Genomic DNA, 22,116 nt, shown 5'->3' on the forward strand with positions numbered 1-22,116 from the left:
TGATCAGCAGACAAAGTAGCTCGGAAAAAAGAGGGTACACCAGGGCGGTACATTGCACGTCCACCTCAACCACTATTTCCATACGAGGGACCATAAACCTGAGCAATCATAATCTTTGTTTTCAGCTCCAATTCCTGTTGTTCGTAATACTGAGCCATAGTCAAAAGAGAGACAGGGGAGGACATAGTCCACAAACTTTTGCTGGCCTTTAGGCAACTAGCTAATCCTGGCAGCATGTTTGCGACAAATGTGTCAACAAACAAATGCCTGCCCGTGTCATCTGTCAATGACTGCCCACTAAAGTCGTTGAATGCCTCATCAAAACGTGTAAAGAAATTGGAGTAGGATTCATCTGCCTTATGCTTACAGTATGCTAAAACAGTCCAATCTATCTTTTTAGGAAGAATGAAAGTTTTCAATTTAGCTACGATGGCTTTTGGAAGATCTAAAATCACTTGGCGCGGTTTCTGCGCAAGTCCCCTTTCCGCATCTAGCTCCTTCCAAACATCCCCAAAAGTTGTATGGTCATCGACTCTATGATAGTTCTCCACATATCAGGGGGTAAAATAAGCCCAAAAAACATGTCAATATCAGATAAGGTCATGATACAAGAATTAATAGCTCCTTCAAATTCCTCATAAAAAGCAGCCGGATTTTCGCGCGGGTCAGGCAAAGCAGATGTCAAGAGCCATGACATCTGCTCGACTCCATTGAGTATAAACCCAATTATAAATAAAATAACCCTTTGCATCAGTGGAATCTTTTTCATCACTTGTCCCAGAACCCTTAGTAGGAACATACAAAGGAGCGCCTTCGCATGAACTACAACATTCTTATCTGTCATTGAAGCATCAGACTGCATCATGGTGGTCTGAAGTGTTTGTGCAGTTGCAGCATCTGCCTTTTTCTCTTCTCGCAAATGTAGTGTATCAGCACGCAGTTTAACCAAACGTCTAATTAAGCGGGCCACCTGAGAGGAGAGAAAAAGTCCATCACGCAACTGCTTACAATCCTTTGCTATATCATCAGGCTCTAACTCTGTGGAATGCTTCCTAACCCGTTCAATTTCTTCTATGGCAAATACTTCCGCAAAATATACGTGTTACCAGTCCTGCCATTTTTGTACGTCATCTAAAATCTCAGGAGCAAAAAGACTATTACGAGCAACTTTACGAGCAGCAGATCTAAGGTCAGTCGCATGCTCAGCGGTCAACATAGAGCGAGTCTATTTGCGCAGAATCTGACTTACCCTGATCCGAAGGAGGATCATTATCATCATAATCAAAGACAGGAGCAAAAGGAAAAGGATTTGAAGGCGAAGGACGATCCAACAGAATTGAATCATCCTGTGGTTTATTAAGAAGGGGGTAGAGGGGGCGCCGGACATAGTATTAGCCATTTACCTGTAAATGGCGCTCCTTATTCTTCCTCTCCTTGATTTCCTGCATTTCTTTATTGTTAAGATCTAGCGCTTTCGCATGAATACTTTTACGTTGTTCTATTTCCAACAAAGCTTGCACCCTTCTCACTCTCTCACGTGCTTCTTTCTCCCACATTCGTACAAGTCAAACATGTCTTGTCTACCTTTGCATTTAAACATACATTGTTCCACATACTGAATCTTTTTAAGCTCAAATGACCCATGTAAAGGCCATCGCAACTCAGGATCCTTGCTAGTATATTTATTCCATAACGTGCTGTACATTATAGAAGAAATACCATTTTTAATATACATGTCCCTATTAGGCATCCCAACTGATTCCTCTCTAGATTAACTTCAGTACCATCACAGAAGCAACACATTCTATGAAGTGTGCTTAAAACAGGCATGTCCAAGAATATTGTAAGATATACAATACTATATAGCAGTGGCACTTAACACAGAATGTATGTATATATATATATTTATATATGTACTCCCTTATATTCCCATATATTGGCCAATTTCCATTTCCATATCACGTTATATCACTTTATCACTTTGTATCACATTATATCACTTTATATATCACTATATCACTTTTATATCTCACTAAACTCTCTCTTTAAACTCTCTCTTTGCAGCCGGTGCACTTCTCTCACTGTCTCACAAATGACCTTACCGAGCATAGGTCTCCAGATTCCAACTGCCAAGTTCTGAATTGACCAAATGGTCTCTGCACAGTGAACATCAGAAGGGATCTCAGTCGAGCACCGGCACAACCAGAGGGTCAGAACAGGAGGAGAGGAAAAAATGCTGTGGTTGCCAAGACGCAGGGCTCCTTGGGCACCGATCGTCTGCAGTGAGATTCCAATCCTCCATTTTGACCACTCCTTCAGGCATCCGAGTCGCAGATGAGCTTCACTGGTTGGGCGCCAATCTGTAGAGGTGGGCCTCGCCAGGCCTACCCGGCAAGGGGTTCGCCCTTCTCTGAACGCAAGTCCTCAGACAAGTAAATAGAAGTTGGCACAAAAACTGAAAAGTCAAAAGAGATATTTATAAACCTCATGAGGTGGAACTACATTCACACAACACCCTTCAGTAGTGTATGAAGTAGCACAAGGAATAGAAGAACCATAGGCCTTTAATACCCACACAGGGGCTCAAAATAGGGTGGTACAAGCACACATAGGAGAGTTACATACATAGATGGTCATACAGAAATGCACAGTCAACAGTAAAGGAGCAGCTAGCAGTTCCTGACTCCGGTAGAAACAACCTGACAATTACAGTCTAAAACATATGTATGAACAGTTACAGATCCCTCTGCGCATGTGCAGAGTAGCAGAGTCTACGTATAGCCAGTCCTTTCAACAGAACACAAGGGTAAAGAACAGTGAAGAAGGAAACAGCACGTGGTGAGCACAGGAAAGACAAAATGGCTGCCAGAAACAAGATGGCTTCAGCTAAATGCTAACATCGATCGCTGTCAATTTTCCACACCATCAATCTTATGCCATCATAAACTACCCTTTTTTTTTTTTGTTTATTGGGAATTTAACGGTGCATTACAGAGAAACATTAAAATTCATTGGATCGGAACGTTATATACAAAAACCGATGCACCAGGCACAATAAATACAGTCATTAATCAATACATAAATATAGATTAGGGATGATTCAATTGATCTTAGCATCTTTGATATTATCTAGAAACACAAACATTTTAACATTTTAAAACCCATTGCTGTCTAAGGTTGCAGATAAATGCGGCACACCAGGTCAGACGCTACATTCTTGCCTCCCTCCATTTTGCAACAGGGGCCCAGATACCTCTTCCAAAGTCCTGGGTTTTCACACCCTTCTGTTCATAAAGGCAGGACTCCATATTATGTATTCTGAGGAATCTGGATTGCCACATTTGGAAAGACGGGGCCACAGTATCTTTCCAACCCGCTGAAATTAAAATCCGGAGCACTGACACTGAGATAAAAACCAAGGCCTTCTCTTCTTTTCCCAGCTTCAAGTTCGAATCTATACCGAGAAGCATCAGGGTAGGGGATAGATTGATCTTATGACCTAGCAGCCCCTCCCACAATTTCTCGATCTCACTCCTGACTGGTGCAAGCAGACTACAATTGAAAAACATATGCAGTAAATCTGCTTGTCCAGCCCTGCATCTGGGGCATCTATCATCTTCCCTGACCCCCCAAGCAAATAATTTAGCCGGCGTGTGATAAAGATTAAACACTGTTTTATAGTGTTGAGCCCGCAGATTTGAGGCCCGAAAAATCTTTTTATTCAGATATAGGGCGAGGTCAACATCCACGTTGGGATTCCCCAGTTTCATAGCCCAGACTTATTCTACCTTTTCCAATTCATCTTGAATTCCTGTAATGAAAAGATTATATATAATCTTTATCTTCTTACAGCCCCTAGTCAACATTTCCAACAGGGGGATATTTGCCGGGGGTGGCGGTCTGGGTCCTAATGCCTTCAAGGATCGAATAATTTGGCCATACAAAAACCAAATTTTTAGATGGAATTCCAAACCTACACTGCAGGACATCAAAACTCGCTACACCATCTCCTTCCATAATATCACCCAGTGTCTTAATCCCCCACCTCCTCCAATCCTTCAGGGTCCTATCTACACCCAACTGTGAGAGGAGGCTTGAGTTGCATGAATGTAGATATGGGTTAACCTTGGAAATATTAAAAGCCTTTACGCTAGCTTTCCAAACCTGCCACACCCCATCCAAAATCTTAAATCAGGCCTTCCTATAAAATCTCCGGTCGACTTCACACAGCAATAAGCCTATAGCCTTTTTCCCCAACAACAGCTCAAAAATGGATGGAGGTATCTGAGCATTAAGACTTGCTTCACCAGGGCTCATCTCAAAATGGAGAAGAATCGACAATTGAGTCAAGAGACAGGTCCAGTGATAGAATCTTAAATTAGGTAAGGCCAGTCCGCCCTTTTCCCTAGGAAGTGACAACAAATTTGTAGAGCGCCTGACCTTCCCATACTGCCAGATAAATCTAATGAATATAGATTCCAAATTTTTAATTATTTTCTCCTCAAGAAATAATGGTATGGCCCAAAAGAGGTACAGCACCTTGGGGAACATCGTCATTTTTAATGCGTTCACCCTACCTATCAAAGATAGATGCAGCACATCTATTCTTCTCAGTTCCGCCTCTATAGACTTGATAAGAGCACATACAAGTAGCAGCAACTGCCTTAAAGCAGCCAGGTAGAGCTGAAGCTACAGGGTCTAAAGTAGCAGAAAAATAGGCTACTGGACGTCTGCTCAATCCATGACTTTAGGTCAAAACTGAAAGTGCACAATATTCTCTTTCCCAACAGAAAAGTGTAAATTCCTTTGTACAGTCAGGCATGCCAAAAGCAGGGGCCTCACACAGACTCGTAATCTCATAAAAGCTTCAGCACATTCATCAGTCCAAACAATTGGATCATTTGCAAAGTTCCTGGTCATCTGGATTAATGGTTTTGCCAACAAGAAAAACCCCATAATCCATTGTCTACAATATCCAACTACTCCTAGAAACATTCTCATTTCTCTTTGAGTGTGAGGTAGTGACATTTGTTTTATTATTTTTATTCTTTCTGTCGTTACTTTTCTAACTCCTCTTTCTAAGGTGTGGCCTAAGTATTTGACTCCTTGTTTATAAAGTTGCAATTTTTCAGGAGAAACTTTATGTCCTCCTTGTGCCAAATTATTTAATAATGCAGTTGAGTCAGTGATACAGTCCTTGTGAGTCCTTGATGCAACCAGCAGGCTATCAATATACTGCACCAGAACTGACTTTCGGGGCATTTATTAATGTTTCCAAACACTTTTTCAAGATCTGGTTAAAGATTGAGGGACTCTCTTTATACCCTTGAGGTACTCTGCACCATGCCAAGACACGGTCATCAAACTTAAAGGGAAAAATATACTGTCTATCTGGGTGCAAAGAAATAGAGAAAAAGGCATGGCATATATCTATTACTGTAAATCAGCCTGCATTCCAGGGTATCTGATATAAAATCACTGCAGGTTTTGGTACAACTGGAAAACAAGGCACTACAATTTTATTTATTTTCAGCAGATCCTGTACTACTCCGTACTTTCCATTAAGCTTTTTAATTCCTATTATGAGAGAATTACAAGAGCTGCTCGTTATTTCTTTCAAAATGCATTGTTAAATCATTCATTCTATTTCTAAAGTAACTCCTGCTTTCACTTCTGGACTCATCTTGTATTGCCGGGTGTTTGGATAGACTGCACCTTCTTTCACTGTTGCTTTCACAGGATCTACATTTGCCGTCAATCCAATTTATTTTCCTGTAAAGTCCCACACCTGTGGGTTCACTTTAGTTTTTAACTCTTCTGGTAATTCATTTGAGGTCTTTAGAGAAAACATCTCATTCACTTCAGTACCTTGCTTCGCTAACATTATCTTATAGACAATATCTTCATCCGGGGTTTGGAAAGCAACACCATCCGGTGTGCAATAGATTGTGCAGTTCATCTTGCACAGCAGGTCTCTACCTAATAAATTTACAGGACTAAACTCACAAACAATAAATCGATGCATATCTTTAAAATTACCAATATGCACCTCCATTGGCCTTGTAAGTGGGGTTTTAAATTGTTGGTTTGAAACACCAACAACTTGGATACTATCTCCCGAAAGAGGTAGGTTTGGAATGTTTGCTGGAATCACAGTAGAACGGGCAGCACCAGTATCCAATAGAAAAGTGATATCATTAACTTCCACTTTCCAATGAATAAATGGACCTGACTGATCAACCCGCAAGGATGTGCCAAGTACGCACTCCTCTTCTTCCCCTCTCAGGCACCCTCAATCTTCTAAGTCACTGTCAGTACTTTTCAAAAGATATTGTGAAATCATAGACTTTTTCTTACCACTTCCTCCTGGAAATCCGGTGTCCATGCTGTACTTTTGAGGGTTCGCAAAGTTTGGTGTAGGAGCTGGAGGCACCTGACACTGTGGATTAACTACCTGCTGTGGCATAACTCCTTCAGTCTGCGTTTGTGGGTTTAAATTTTGATTTGGCCCATTATTATTCTGAATAGTCTTACACTCTTTTCTCCAATGTCCAAGCATTCCGCATCCGTGATATGGAAACTTCTTTTTCGCATCCTCCCTAGTCATTCGCCCTCTCATTTTACCATCATTCATTCCCTGATCTGATTTAACCCCTTGCCAGTCTCTGCATTTAATTTTAATTCCTGCTGTTCTGCCAATTTCACTTGTGCCCACATAGTTTTCTCTTTTAACTTTTTAAGTTTGGCTTCATTATCATTGCTACAATATTTGGTGTATTTTAAAATATCGTCAATACTTTTGCTCTGCCAGCAAAGCATATGCTGCTGAATCATCTGACTAATCTCTGGTTTCAAGCCATACACAAAATGTCCCATACCCTTATCACCAATATTCTTAAAACCACTGTACTGCTTGAACACCTGTAACAGCATCTCATAATGGGCATGTACAGACTCATTTGATTCTTGAGTTGTCCTGTCTATCTTTACCCCCCTCTGTCTCTTTGGGGGAATTTTCCCTTTTAAGAAAGTAATCACTTGCTGATACTTTTTCATCACATTGTCTGAGGGAGCTCCTGTTTTAGCATCTCTTGGATACTCCTCACTTGGCCAGTCAACTGTGATGTTACACTCTGTCTACAAATTTGCAGGTACCACAATGTTAAACAAACTATCCAGGTCCTTCAACAAAACCCTAGCCACCTTAACAAACCTTTCAACCTGCTTGTACCACTGCACAGGTTTTTCTCTCAATTTCGGAAAATCATTTGTAAATGACAAAATATCCTGTCTGCTCCATGGGACATAAACATATCCACCACCAGGTACTTCTCTTATGGGACACAACCTCTCTACCTTTTCTGTATCTTTCAATAAGAAAGAAGATGTTGGCACTTCCATAGCCTTTGCTTCCTCTTTCTTTTTTGTCCACCTAGTTTTCTACTTGTCCATATCTCCCCACTTCTGCAAAATGTTTATTAGTTCTTTTACTTGTAATTTGCAACCAGACACATTCATGTTTTCCAAATCCTTGTCTGTGAATTGCACTTAATAGGGCTTTTGAAACACCTTAGAATTCCCTATGTCTATTCCAATCTCTGCAGCCATTTCCATCAATTTTTCATGATACACCTTTGCAATTCGTGTAATACTCCTACATATTGTTCTTCATTGTAATCATTCAATTTCCCTAATCTAACATCCCTAATCCCACATTACCAGCAATCATTTCCTCAATCTACACTTTCAATTTATAAATGTCTAAAATCTTTGGGACTCAACTATGTCTTTCTATTCCCTGTGACCACCTTTCCAAATCTTCTGGACTGACCGCTGTTGTTCTTTTAGTGATTGGAGGTGTCACTGTTCCTCTTTCCCTCCCATGATCAGGTAAACTTCTTTTTGGAGTTCCAATTACTGGCACTCGTACAGGGAGATCCATTAATGAAATGACTGAACTGCACTCACTGGTTTGATCTTCCGCAATTATTTTTTTTGTTCCAGAGTTGCTCATTGGGGCAGGTACAGTTTGAGAATTTTGTACATTTGCTTTATTTCCAAACAATGGATTGTCAGGGCATCTATTTACAGGTGCTGTCAGGGCTTCTGTAGGCAAAGTTATTATTTTTTTAAAAAAACATTTTTAGGTTTTCTTTGTATTTTATTTCTTCTAGTGCTCGCCTGTATGAACACATTCATACAATTGTCAAACCAACAGATATTTGTATTACATTAAAATGTGTGTGGCATGTGTATATTTTTTGCTTCTTTGTAAGGACACAAGATGATTGTGTGCTCTTCTATGCTATTACCTGTTTTTCCCTGTCAGTCATGGCTACCACTTTAACTTGTGATTGATAAATTATCTAATTTTTTTTTTTATTTCAAAAGTTTTTATTGGAAATTTCAGGGTTTTATAGCATACAAATCAGAAGTTGCAATGTACATATAACCAATACTTGTAATTATACATCATTTAGCATAGAAAGGCATTATGTCCCACGATGGGGTTCATGTCGTTCGGGACGATCTCGAGGGTAATGTGGCAATCAACCATGAAGCCTTTCTAGGCTGGGCTCCTGAGAGGATAGAGATCAATAGGAAGTGGAAAGGATCGAAGTAGATAGGAGGAAGAAGAAGAGAGTAAAAAGAGAGAGCAAAGGATAGAGGTAAGAGGTAAGAGGTAAGATGCAAGATGTAAGATGTTAGATGGGACACCACGATGCGGCATAGCAGTTCAGGTTATGGGTGATGAGCTATTTAAGCTGTGGTAAAGTATCATAGGCACCCGGAAGCTATGGGAAAGTATGGGGAACATGATGAATCACGGAGGTTTATGGGTTTTGGAGTAGATATCCAGTGAGTTCCAAAGTTTCCTTTGTGAGGGTCGCCCTGGTGTGTTTTGTAGAGTGATGTTATCTGCTCCTCAGAGGTTAATCACCCAGTTTAGCCAGCAGGCATAGCTTGCCTTTTCAGTGTTTTTCCAATTGTTTAGAATGACTTTCACAGCTGCCGTGAGGAGGAGGTCTAGGAGGGCCCTGTCTATTTCTGGGATTTGGGTCTCCTTTGTAAAGCCGAAAACAAGATAGGGAAGTTCTTTGGCAGGTGATATATTAAATACTTTGTGAATGAAGTCAAATACCCTATCCCAAAACGTTGAGACACAGTCGCATTGGAGGATGAGGTGGTCTAGATCTCCTTCTGCACGGTTGCAGTTCCAGTAAAATGCGTCAGGGCTGAGTTTGTGTGCGTATAGGCGAGCCGGCGTCCAGAAGACTTTATGCATGAGCCAAAACTTGGCTTGTGATAATGTAGGGCTTATTTTATGGCTCGTGCAAGATCTCCACGCCGTGGACCACTCCAGCCCCGAGATGGAGAAGGAGGCGATTGACGACCAGAACTGCGTTGTTTTGGTATTTAATGCGGTTGACTGCGGGCTCAGCAATTTGTATAGCCTCGAGACCTGGTGACAAATTTTATTTAGGGAAGAGAGGAGTGATGGAAGAGCCTGTTGTTTGGATGTCAATCCCGCTTTTGTAATGGCTGTTTTAACGTTAAGGAATATGTAAAAGTCGGAACTATCGATCCCAAAGTTCGATTGGATTTTTGTAAAGGGCAGAGGGTAGCCGTTATCATAGAGTAGGTGGGGGAAAATAATTCCCTTCTTGATCCAGGTTGGGTTGAATAGTGGTTTACCTTTGTAAGTGATTGAGGGTTTTTTCCAAATCGCTTCCCACCTAGATTTTCTTATCGGTGAGTCTAGCAGTTTATTTACTCTGAGTAAAGCTATTTTGGTGTTGGTAAATATGGGTTTAGAACATGGGAGCTGATTCGCTTTCATTGATAGGATCGATATGGGAGGCATGCCTTCCAGGAGTGCTTTTTCGATGTCTAGCCACACCGGCGAAAAGTCCACTGGGGGGGACAGCCAATAGGATCCTTGTTTCGCTAAAAAGGCTATTTGATATCTCTTAAAGTCTGGAAGATTGACTCCACCAATGGGTTTATCTAATCTCAGTTTTTGCAGGCTGATACGTGCTTTTTTTCCTTTCCAGATGAAATTGTTAATAATTTTATCTAATCTATTATGAAATTCTTGGGACAGCATTAAGGGGAGCATGGTAATTAGGTAGTTTACTAGCGGTGTAATCATCATCTTGATGGTCTCTAGCCTGCCCCACCAAGTGATGAAGCGGGGTGACCATCCGTCTAGGTGAGTTTTTATTTTTTCGAGAGTGAGTTTTTCATTATGCTGTAGTGTCTCTATGATGGAGCTTCCAAATTCTATACCCAGATATTTGATGTAATTGTTTTGCCAGACTAAACCTGATGTGCCTAAAGATTCCTTATTAGTGAATATGTTGAGGGGTTTTACTTCAGATTTATCACAATTCAGTTTGTAGCCTGAATGTTTAGAGTAGGATTCTATAGAGTTCATCAGTGCGGCTATAGAGGTATCAGGATTCTCAGTGACTATCAGAATATCGTCTGCGTAAGCAGCAATTTTTACACTTTTATCGCCGAAGGTGATGCCACTAATATCTACGTTCTGTTGTATGTCGCGGAGGAGAGGTTCCAACGCCAGAAGGAATAGAGCGGGAGATAAGGGGCAACCCTGTCTAGTTCCTTGTTCAAGAAGGAATGGTTCTGATAGCGAACTGTTAATGGCAATTCTAGCCAAAGGGGAGGCGTATAATGACATGACCATATCAATAAAAGTATCACCCATGTTGAATATGTGCATGCATTGACGGAGAAAGGGTCATGACACCCTATCAAACGCCTTCTCCGCGTCCAGGGTGATTGCTACTGCGGGGGCAATTGAGATTTTTGACTTCTCCAGCACATGGCATAGGAGTCTGGTATTGTCGTTAGAAAGGCGGTGTTTCAGGAACCCCACCTGTGAGTTATTTATTAAGGAGGGTAAAACAGCATTTAGTCTGCATGCTAGAGCCTTCGCGTAAATCTTGCAGTCCAAATTTATGAGGGATATCGGCCTATAATTCTTAGGAAGTAAGGGGTCCTTCCCATCTTTAGGGATCACTATTATTGTTGCTTCACTCATCGTGGGGGTGATTCTGTTTGATAGTGAGAAGGATAGGAACAATTTGAGGAGTCGTGGGTTAAGTTGTTCCTCAAAGGTCTTATAAAAATTGGCCGTGAAGCCGTCAGGCCCCGGAGCTTTATTGTTCTTCAGTGTTTTAACAGCGGTAGAAATTTCTGCTATAGTCAGTGGGGCCCCTAGTTTGGCTTTGTCAGGGGCGGATAAACGTGGGAGTCGAATTGAGTTTAGATAATTGTTACATTCGTCCATGTTGAATTGGTTATTATTCTTATAAAGATTCTCGTAAAAGGACTGGAATGTGTGGAGAATGTCTTTCTGTTTGGTTTTGGTGGTATCGGACTGGTCCCTAATAGATGTTATATGGAATTGCTTCCTTTTGTGTTTAAGATAGGAAGCAAGGAGTTTCCCTGCTTTGTTACCCTCACATAGCCTTAAGGCTTTGAATTTATTAATCCATACTCCTGCCCTTTTACCAAGGATGGCGTTGTATTTATATTTCAGGTTAGTCAAACGGTCGATGGTAGCTTTATCGTTCAGACCACGGGAGTGTTGCATCTCTAGCTGCTTGATTGTTTTCTCTAAAGAGTCCAGTTCGGAATATAATTCTTTATTCATACGAGCCCTGATACCTATCAGCGTACCCCTTAATGTGGCCTTGAACGCGTCCCATACTAAGGCGGGATCTGTTTCTGGCTGCGAGTTTATCTGGAAATATTCTTGTATGCATCGTTCTATGCTTATCTTGTTCTCTGGCACCGATAATATCTCATTGTTGAAGCGCCATCGCCTGGGGGGGATAAGTGAATGTGAGCCTGCCAATTTCATATGGATACCTGCATGGTCCGACACCAATATTGGGGCTATATCAGGTTCGTCGATGAGGTGTGTATGAGAGTCGGACACGCTGATTTTGCCGCACCTGATTTTCGCCGCTCTGACCTGCATTCTATCACGCTGAAAGGGGAAGGCTCCCCACAACAAACCTATCCTTGGGCTGTAGAGACCCCCCACCGTCTCCCTCCCGCCGTCCTGCTGTTTCCCTCCACCTAACAGCGGGGCGAGGCGAGGGGCTGCCTACAACTCCCGGCAGCCCTCGAGGTCTCCAGCCACACCCCCAGCACGCCGCGCCAGGAGGCGCATAAAGGGCGTCACTGCTGCAAGGAGCAGTGACACGCTGATTTTGCTGCACCTGATTTTCGCCGCTCTGACCTGCATTCTATCCCGCTGAAAGGGGAAGGCTCCCCACAACAAACCTATCCTTGGGATGTGGAGACCCCCCACCGTCTCCCTCCCGCCGTCCTGCTGTTTCCCTCCACCTAACAGCGGGGCCGCCGAGTGGAGCGAGGCGAGGGGCTGCCTACAACTCCCGGCAGCCCTCGAGGTCTCCAGCCACACCCCCAGCACGCCGCGCCAGGAGGCGCATAAAGGGCGTCACTGTTCCCTCTCGCGGGACGCTAGCGGGACGCTGGGCGAAGCCTGGGCCAAGGGTGGGCCCGTCCTAGCCCGTCACAGACCGGAGGAGACTGGGCTGGGCCCACCCCCCTAAGAACTAACACAAGGCAAAGCCCTGATTAGTAAGTAATTCTGCGACCATACATCGTCAATGTCCTCAATGTAAAACAAGTCTACTCCATAGGCTTCACTGTTCGTTACCACACAATGACTACTAGAGGCTCTAGGAGCAAAACCTTAAAAAATATGGCAACTACCGTAGGCCCCATCGGCCTTTTCATCACCAAAGTGAATCAAACCATCGATCAAACGGTCATGATGATCGACCGACGAGTATCCTATGAACTAGATCAAGCAAGACGCTCGTCAATGGGCATGCTAGCACAAGCACAAACCCCAAATGTCCCACCACAAAACAGTATCAACTTGGAAACAAACGCGGATATTGTGATTCCGAACACCGTCGATCTATCAGTATCTTTACAACTATCAGATACACAATTGAGCCAAGGTCTAGAGCAAACCCCAGATATCTTTGCAAGCCCACAGCCGACACCAACCGAACTTATACAAAGTGAATTCAGAGGGATCAGGGAAGGGGCAATTCCGAAACTGCCGCACCACAAAGAAACACTCCCAAAAAATTCAACTAACACAGCCGCTACAAATTTAGACTCTGATTCACCCCCTATATTCTGTGATTCAAATAATGTTCAAAATTCAAACAGTGGAAAACTTGTTGACTCCACTGAGTCTAACAGTAAGACCAATCCCGACGTACTTTTAGTCGAAGATCACAACGACAGACCCAACCTCAAGCAGATTCACAAGCAGCCGGCAGCTTCTACCCTAACAAAAAACATCAATAATACCAAAACACAAGCTTCTTTATTAAAGGAAATAGCTGAAATAGTCAAATATCAGCTACAACCAATTCAAAAAAGTCTGCAAATTATAGAGAAACAAGTAGCAATATTAGTTGCCACCTCAAAAACAACTTCTAAAAATAAAGAACATTTAAACTTACCTGGACTCAATGTTTCTTCAGGTAATGCGAAGTCTACAGATAAACTAAAACAATCAGCTATAAGTACGGCTACAATAAATAACTCAAACGCAAAACCAGGAGAGGCAGCAAAAAAATCTACCAATCCAACTCTCTCACCAAAAAATAAGACTCTCCAAGAAATCCTTAAAACAGCCGTAGACACAAAAAACAAATCACCAGGAAAATCTTCTAGAGCAAACGCCCCTGAAACAAAAGCTCTCCCAGCAAATACCCCTTCCATACTCCCTGCTTCAAACACCCCCCGTCCTGATCAGACACAGAGACAAATCAATAAACCAGAACGATTACATAGAAAACGGTCCAAATTGGTAAACCTTCCACCGGAAGCTGCACCCTTTGTTGTAATCCTAACTGGGGTCCCAGAACTAAGTAATGACACAGAAGAACCAACTTGGTCCTTACTAAATAAAACTTGTTACTGGCTAAACATCAACAGACCCAACCATCCAAATAATATCACTAGAATTACCACAGCAAGAAGGGCTTCATGGATAGGTCACCAACCAAAAACAATACCCGGTGACTGTATAATTGTCAACCTTGAAAACCCCCGCGCTGTGGACTATATATGTCTTGGGACTCATCAGGAAACAACGGAGGAATAAAGGTAAAACGTCTATCCTTTTTTTATCCCCAACAAAATCATCGCCCTGAGGACTTTAACTGGCACCCAGAATGGTCTTGGAACCACCCCAATCACGAACAGAGAAGTTGGAATCAGGGAGACTGGGGTCAAGGAAGCAACCAGAGAAGCTGGAACCAGGGAGATTGGGGTCAAGGAAGCAACCAGAGAAGCTGGAACCAGGGAGACTGGGGCCAAGGAAACAACTACAGAAGCTGGCAACAGGGAGAATGGGGTCATGACTATAACGACCGGGGTGATTGGAATAACCATGGTAGGAGGATACGTCATCCACCTCACAGGGATACACGGGCGGGAATACCAACCTCAAACAGTTATAGCTGCCTGGATATGGTCGACTGACCATCATCAGAGACATGCATTACGACTTTTCCGTTTAACAACAGAGTTCACATTAACAGACCAGCCAAATTACCCAAGAGCAAGATTTCTATCGAAACTCACTGCACACCCAAAACCACACAACACGAATTAAGAGTACCGATAAAATCTCAAATCATGATAAAACCGGCTAAAGAACGCCAATGCCTCACTAAGGCCAGTATCAGACCTACAATTATGTCACAAATTGTCCCAAACATGCAGATATCTGCAATAAACTTGAACTTGGACTCTTCTGTCATTCAATCAAACGACGAAATCACCGCCCAGCCGGGCCCACCTGTCAACACCAGTAAAAATCATGAAAGGAACATGTTATTCTGGAATGTGGCGGGCCTAGCAACTAAATATCTGGAAAAAAGTTTTTTAGAACTGATCCACCTGATTGATATAATATGTCTACAGGAGACATGGCTTAATGATCCAATCCATCTTGTGGGATACAAAACATACTTCTCCCAGGCAATAAAATCAAATTCAGGGAGAAGCAAAGGAGGTTTAATCACATACATCTCCAACCTTTGGCCGAGTCGCGAAATAATTCCTGTATCACTCCATCAGAACTATCAGATTATCAACATCAAAGGAATTAATCAAGAGGTTTATACCCTCATAAACTTCTATAATAACATGACCCCTATGGAGCTGTCGAAGGTCTTAAATGAAATCTCTGAAGAGATTAACGAACAAAAAACAAAACACGCTAGAGCCACACACACAATAATCTGGGGAGGTGATTTTAATCTTCATTTATGTAATAAAAGTGACGCCTCTATCTGTGGGATTACAGACGAATATGGAAATTCCCTACCTCATTTCTCCCACACCCCTGAAGGCACCAATATGCAGGCCATTATGTTTGAATTAGATATAGGCTTTGCAAACATGTTGAAAACGCCTACAACTCAATTTACCTCAACCTTTCATGGTAGAGGTTTTTCAACGTTAATAGACTATATTCTGATATCCAGTAACAAAGCCACGCGTATAAAATCGTTCGAAGTGGACAACAATGTACTCAGTGACCATTCTCCACTTAGACTAACATTTCTAGAACCAGTTTTTCAAAAGAAAACAGAAAGGGCTCATCCCGGCTTGCTACACCAAGAAGCACTAACACTGGACAGAATAAACGGATACACCCTAAAATGGGGCAAAGTAGACCAAGAACTTACCAGTGCGAAAATAATTAAAACATGTAGTAACGAAATTGATAAATGCCTAGATCCTTCTACAAAACTCAATAGAGATCATGAATAGATACTTTGTAATAGTCAAAACAATAAGCAATGAATTAACCAGGCCTATTAGACAAAATAACACTTCAAGAAACGGCTGGTTTAACGCAAAATGCACAAAAGCCTATTCTAATTTAAAGAAAGCCTTAACAAAAAAACCAAGAAATAGAGAAGAGGTAATTGATCTAAGGAAATCCTACACACACGCAATTAAACAAAGGAAAAAGGAGATACAAGCAAATCTCTGGACCCAACTTATAAAAAGCAGTACCCTAAAAGACAGCGCAGCCTTCTGGGAAACAGTCAAAACCCCTTTTTTAACAGACAACAATGATGGACCCTCCTTGGACGTCGCAATAAGCGCAGAAGACTGGGTACAACATTTCTCAGGGGTTTTTGGAGTGGTCTAACCTATAGTTCCAACTTCCCTAGACCCTCTCCCGCCGGTGAAATACCCAATAGAGATACATTTCACAATCAAAGAAACAATGAATGCCATAAAAACTGCTAAAATTGGCAAAGCACCAGGGCCAGATTCCATTCCCATGGATGTTTACAAATTTCTACCAGAATTATGGTCTCCCCTTTTAACCAAAGTGGTAAACGCAGCAAAAGACACTGGCCTTCCTGACTCCTGGTCAACATCGATTCTGGTCCCCATTTTCAAAAAGGGCAGCAGAGACAGTCCCACCTGCTACCGCCCCATTTCCCTCCTGGATTCAATTGGAAAGATGGTAGGGCGTATACTTCTTGACCGACTCCAGGAGTGGTCAAAAGAGCAAGGGGTACTATCGGACCTTCAATACGGGTTCAGGGCAGGGCTGAGCACCGTGGATCAAGTTTTGAACTTAACATTACTTGCTGGAAAATATGTAACAGCAAAGAAATCCAGTCTACATATGGTCTACGTTGACCTCACAGCTGCCTTCGACTGCGTGGAACATTCAAAGCTTTGGACAATAATGCTACAAATGGGGATTGAACCATCTATAGTAGATATCCTCCGTGAGTTATATACCGGCGCCACGGGAAAGGTCAGATTTGGGACAGCAGGACAATTAACCAACACCTTCCCAATTCAGAAGGGGGTCAGACAAGGGTGTGTGCTGGCCCCCTTCCTATTCACGCTTTATACGAACGGTCTTGAGGCTGCAATGCTAAAGGGCGTCAAAGATTTCCCAGAAGCCGGTCGTCGGCAGATTCCAGCGCTACTATACGCCGACGACGCGGTAATCCTTGCTCGAACACCAGTCCAGCTTCAGAGAGCCCTAAACAATTATTGCACCTTTATGACCAGTTTAAACTTAAAGGTGAACATAAGGAAAACTTATGTAATGCACTCCGGTAATAAAGGGAAAAAAGTAAAGAAAATCTATGTGGACAATCAGCCCCTTGAAAGAACCCATACATATCCTTATCTTGGCATCACTATTGATGAGGCGTTCAACTGGAGAGAAGCAATTAATTCCAGAAATTTAGCCCTCATAAGAACAGTTGGCGCCTTAAAAGCTTTCTCTATTCGTTTGGGTAAAAAACCACCGAATGAGATGATCAAGATATATAATGCAAAATGCATTAGCACAGCCACTTTTGGAGCAGGAGTTTGGGGCACAACGAATGTTGAAAAACTACAAAAAGTCGAAAACTCCTTCCTAAGGTTTTTATTGGCTGTTCCAAAAAGCACAACCACATTCGGATGCCACCTCGAACTTGGGGTACACTATATATCTGACATCATCAAGATCCAGCCTATCATGCTATGGCGCAGAATATGGGCCACGGATGAATGCCATCTCACAAGAACAATAATAGAGGACTGCATGAAATTAGAACACGCGAAAAAGATAAAATGGTTGGTCTATGTAAAATCATTCTTTACTGGCATCGGCTTCCCGAGGTTCTTTGACGACCCACCATCTGTAACAGACATAACAAAAAAAGAACTAAAATCACTTTGTCTGTCGCACTTATCTGAACTACGGATGTTGTGTGAAATAGGCAAATCATCAGTTCAACAATGCCTGTTAATACAGCTGGTCCCAACTATCCAACCCTACCTGCAGTACGATTTGTCGCAATTTGAAAAACTCCTCCTCACTCGTTTTAGGTTTAATTTATATCATTATATGGTTTTATTTCCCACCCAGAATGTATGGACTCATAACATCTCGGCGTGCCCTTGCGACCTAACGTCCCCACAGTCAACCATCCACGTTCTTTTCTTTTGCAAATTTTACACGCCACTACGCAGGAGGTGGATATTACCACTACTAAAAGTTATGAACATCCGTAGATGTCGCCCTGCCTACTTAGCACTGCAATTTTTGGAAAACAACTTAATGACAAAATCCGTGGCACAATATTTAAAACTATGCATTAGGCACCGTATGAACTTATAATGATATGTAACAGCCTTTCGCTGAAAAAGGATCTTGAAAATGTTTTTATAATGCTTATTTGTAACGAACAAATAATGTTTTTTAAATATTTATTGTGTTTTTCATGTACTTTTATGGCTTTCACAAACGGAAACCGAATAAAGGTGTTTTGATTTGATTTGATTTGAGTCGGATATCAATAGATAACCTATTCTTGAATAAGAATTGTGAGGAGGGGAATAAAAAGTATAGTCACGGCCATCCGGGTGTTGGAGGCGCCACGAGTCATGTAGGTGGAATTTGGCACACATTCGTTTCAATGCCTCGTGTGCGTGTGGGGGGTGGTATGTACTCTTGGATTGCCTGTCTAACAAGGGATCTAATGGTAGGTTAAGATCCCCCCGACCACTAGGAGCTCATCTTGTGGAATATTTTCAAGTTCTTTCGATACATATTCCCAGAATTCAGGGAGGTTTGTATTAGGGCCATGGATATTTGCCACAAAAATATGGTCCTCGTCTCTTTGTAGGTGTGCAATACTCAGTCTACCCTCGGAGTCTACCGAATGGGATATCAGGGCTAAGTTTGATTTTTTAGCAACCAGGGTGATCACCCCTCTTTTCTTTTGAGTCGCAGGGGAGCAAAGTGTCAGTGAGATCCAGTTTTGTTTAAGATTATCAGCATCAATCTGGGATAATTTGGTTTCCTGCATGAGAATTATATCCCCTTTAGTTTTGGCCAAGTAATCCAAAAAAATTTTGCGCTTGACTGGGTGATTAAGCCCCTTAATGTTTAGCGAAGCAATATGTACAAAAGCTGCTAAGTTCTTATCCGAAGCCATGGATATAGGTTCGGATCATTGTGGTGATGGGTCGCCACGAGATTTTGGGTGAATGTGGTCTTGCTGTAACATGCATTTCCGCACACATAGGTAGGCTGCATTTTATAGATATTCCAATAGACAGCGCTGCAAGCCGAGTAAGGACCTGGAATGCGTGGCACACATCGTGGTGGTAGAGAGTAATTAGTAAGTAAGAGGTAGCTATGAAAGTGTGAGAGGAGAAAGAGGAGAAAGAAAGGAAAGGAAGAAGAGTAAAGAATAGGTAAAGTGTAGTACATAGCAGATATACTCCTGAAACATCCGTCTTTACAACCCTACAATCCCCCCCTTACTCCCCCCTCCCCCATCGGAATTCCCCCCCCCCCCTCCCCTCCCTCCCTCCCCGAAACTCGAACTGGAGAGCTGCGACGGCAGTGCTGTCGACGCTCGCACAGAGACATATGTAGCAAAATGGTAGGTGAAATATTGTGTGGTAACATTCTGATAGCATTTTGTGTGAAAACATTCTGATAGCGTTTTGTTAACATTGAGAGATGAAGCATCTTTTATGTACATTCAACTTATATCATTTAACTTAGAGCATTAGGCTCGCCGAAGGCTAGGCGACGTAATATCTTAATTGAAGAATATTAATTAAGTAATCAAAGAACTTCTAATTTAAAGAACCCCTCATATTTTGCATTCGGCAGATAGAACTATTGCCAACAATTCTGGTCATGTATAGGTACATTTAGGCATTCAGGGAACTTGCGGAAGGTAGAGTCTTTTATATGCAAACAGTATAGCGTATGTCTATATGCAAACAATATAGCGTATGTCGCTTGCCTGAGAGTAAGTGAAGCAACTTCACAGTAAATTAACCTCACATCAAATTATCAGTGGCAGCTAATGCTCATCAGAACTCTCCTCAACTTATAGCTAGTGATAGCTATTGAGAAGCACGAGTCGGTTGAGCACTGCAAGTAGTGCAGTGCAATGCTGGAACCCTCCCATAAGTGGAGCAGGTCAATAGACTTAAAACTTATAACTTGGGGATAGACTAAGTGAGGTGAAGGGTTGTCTCAGACCATATTATAGAGTTCGATCACTGAGGCTAAGTCCAGCCTATGAAAGTCAATGAGAGACTTAGGTCGGTCCGTTGAAACTGGAATAGAAGTCCGCCTGTATTCACATTTCATAGCTCAGCAGTTAGACATACCTGTCAAAAAGACCGCGTATGATGGGAGCTAGAGATAGTCCTAACTGCCTTTTTCTTGGGCATCTGTTTTTCTTTTATTAGATTGACCCCCAGACGTGTCCATTTCTTGTTGTGGTTTGACATTTAGGTAGCACGATAAGTCATGCGGATTAGTGAAGAGGTGAGAACAACCATGGTCTGAGATCTTGAATTTTGCCGGGCCTACAAAAGAGAACTGAATATCTTTCGCCCGTAGTTTTTCTCGAAGTGATAGGAAACCTTTCCGTATTTCCACCGTTTCTCTGGAATAATCCTGGGTAAATATGATTCTGTTACCTTCCCAGATGATGTTGTGTTTTTTTCTAGCATACCTTAGGATGGCTTCCGCGTGTTGGAACCTAAGTGGTTTGCATATGAGAGGTCGAGGGCCTCTCGACGTGCGATGTGGAAAGGTCGTTGCTCTATGGGCTCTGTCCAGCTCCAATCCATGTTGGAACTGTATCCCCGTAACAGATGGAATCCACGCTTCCAGAAATGATATACAAGAGTCAGCGTCCTTTTCTGCATTTTCTGGGACCCCAAAGATTCGCACATTTCCTCTCCTGTTGCGATCTTCCAATTTTGAGGCTTGGCGTCTGAGATCGTTGGTGGCTGTTTGGAGATGCTGTGTGATTTTACCGCCGTTTGTAGACTTGTCTTCGATGTCGCTAATTCTTTGCTCTGTTTCGTCTTGGCGGAGAGATAAGGAGTTCATGTCTGCCCTGATCGCGGTTAGTTCAAGTTGCATCGCGTCGGTGTTACTTTTCGTTGACTTGGCTAGGTCATGCACGTCCGCCAACTTCTTCAGAATCATGTCTAGAGTGCTAGCAACGTCACCCCTGTTCTTAATAGGTGAGTCTGAGATGGAAGTTTCTGGCCCCACCTTCTTAGTGTTTTTGGAGTCTCTCTCCGCCATTTTCGGTGTTTGTGTGGTGCACAATCGATAGAAAGGTAGAAAGATATCGGTCGAGCCACAACCGGCTGCTGAATCGGACTTGTATTTAACGGCTGGGAATTCTCTTCTGGCAGTCTTGCTTTTCACAGCACACAATGTTCAATGGGTTCCTATTTTGTAGTGGGACACTGGTACCACTGCTTAGTGCCAAGGGAGCAGGGGCGCTGTGTTAGGGCACCGGGCTGCAGGTGATAGCAAAGTCCTTCCGTATCAATGAGTTTTTACAGTAGACCCCGATGGATCAGGATAGGCTGGCTACAACGGCAATCGTGTGACCTCAGTGTGCCCTCCTATCGGTAAACGTTAGTTTATTGGTGCAGGCTGGGCTCCAGCGATCATATAAACATGGGATGCCGTTGGGTGCTGAAAATTGCGGTTCCTTTTCTGTCACTGACTGAGGCACAGACTATCGCAGGCTATCAAAGACTATCGCAGTTGCTGACTGTCGCTGACTGTCGCTGACTGTCTCTATTGCTGGACGCTATTAGAGCTGAAGAGCATTTGTAGGCTGGTTTCCTGGTTTTACTGGCTACTGGCTACTGTTAAACGAACAGTTAAGTGAGCTGGGTCACTGCCTATCACTGACACTGACAGATGCTTCAGCTGACTGCTACAGATTGACTCTACTGACTGAAGCTGGCCGTATTATATATAATGGCTGACCGATGGCATAGTGATGCTGGAGTGATGCTGGAGCAACAGGAAAGAGTTCAGGACTTGAGGACATGAGCATGTGAATTGCATGTGAATCGCTGTCTCAAATCGTGCCTTCATCCGCCATTTTGAGGTCAGGCGCGGCGTGCTGGGTGAGGATCTGAGAATACTTTTCTTTGCATGTGTTGGGTAGGTTTAGACAGAGCGGCAGTCATGACTCTGCG

The sequence above is a fragment of the Lissotriton vulgaris genome, chromosome 8 (assembly GCF_964263255.1).
Source record: "Lissotriton vulgaris chromosome 8, aLisVul1.2, whole genome shotgun sequence".
Lineage (NCBI taxonomy): Eukaryota > Metazoa > Chordata > Amphibia > Caudata > Salamandridae > Lissotriton > Lissotriton vulgaris.